Here is a 1,700-nt window from a genome sequence, read left to right on the forward strand (position 1 = left end):
TCGAAGAAATTGCTCCAAATGGGAATGTAGCAGATATCGAAGAGGAGCCTAAGGCTATGGAAGCCTAGAGGGGACTCTTTTGCACCAGGGAGTTTCTTATCTCTGAGTAGTTTTTTATTTTTGGTTAATATTAATATCTATGAATATCTTATCTTGGAATTATAGAGGAGCCTCTTCGAAAGGCTTCAAATCTATCTTAAATGATCTTATGTTTATATATAAAGCTAATTTTTGTATCTTGTTGGAAACCCAGTCTCGGGCACTAAGGCTGAGGCTATTATCAAAAAATTGGGGTTTGACTCGTGGTGTATTAGTGATGCTGAAGGTTTTTCAGGTGGCATCTGGTGTCTATGGAGGTCAATTTCATGGAACATAAAGTCACTCATCATTCACAAACAATTTGTTCATATGGAAGTACAGTGGCAAAATAATGCTCCTTGGTTTTTTACTGCTATTTACGCCAGCCCTAGGGTCAGAAACAGAAGAGAGTTTTGGACAAAGATCAAGGATTTAGCTAAGAATATTAATGGACCTTGGTGTTTAGGAGGAGATTTCAACTCCATTCTTTCTATGAATGATACAGGGGGTTCTTCTAATTTTTCTCTTGATACTAGTATTTTTAATGATGTTTTACTTAATTGCGAGCTTAAGGATTTAGGATTCTCTGGACCCCCTTTTACTTGGCAAAGGGGGAATACAAAGAGAAGACTAGATCGTTTTATCAGCAATTTTAATTTTTCTGATTGTTTCTCAGATGTTGGTGTCAAGCATTTACCCAAACTAAAGTCCGATCATCTCCCCATTTTGCTGGATTTCCAATTAGCCCAAAGGGAAGAAGGAGCTAAGTCTTTTAAATTCCTTGCTCCTTGGGTTTTGCATGAAGATTATAATAACATGGTTAAAAGTAGTTGGCTGGAACAAAATAGTCTATTACAGAATATTAGCAACTTTGTCAACACAGCTAAGACTTGATATAAAGAAGTCTTTGGGCATATTTTCAGGAAAAAACAATGCATTCTCCTAAGGCTGAAAGGGATCAACAAAAAAAACTCCTTCAACAATAATCCCTTTTTGGATAAACTCCAAAGAGATTTGTGGAAAGAATATGAGACAATAGCAATTCATGAGGAAACTTATTGGCAACAGATGTCTAGATGTGATATCATTAGATTTGGTGATAAAAATTCAAAATATTTTTACTCAAAGGCAAATGAAAGATGTAAGAGAAACAAAATCACAGCCTTAAAGAGTGAGGAAGGCGAATGGGTGGATAATGTGGACACTCTTAAAACTTGGGGTGTTAATTTCTTTAAGAACCTATACTGTTCAGAATTTGGATATAATGACTTTGCTGTTTCTAATCAGTTTCCTAAGTTACAGGATATAGAGTATCAAGATATAGCTAAGGAGGTTTCTAGCGAAGAGCTTAAGGAAGCGGTTTTTTCTATGGGAAGCTGGAAGGCTCCGGAAAGCGATGGCCTCCCAGCCAAATTCTATCAACAAGCCTGGGATGTAGTGGCAAATTTCCTTACGACTTGGGTGAAAGAAGTTTTTAATAAGTCTCACAACATAACAGAAGTGAATAAGACTCTGATAGCTATTATTCCCAAAATTCCCTCACCAGAAAATTTTGGGCATTTTAGACCTATTAGTCTCTGTAATGTTTGCTATAAAATAGTGACTAAACTCATTGCATCTAG

Source organism: Arachis ipaensis, chromosome B5, assembly GCF_059453495.1.
Source record: "Arachis ipaensis isolate K30076 ecotype BB chromosome B5, ASM5945349v1, whole genome shotgun sequence".
Lineage (NCBI taxonomy): Eukaryota > Viridiplantae > Streptophyta > Magnoliopsida > Fabales > Fabaceae > Arachis > Arachis ipaensis.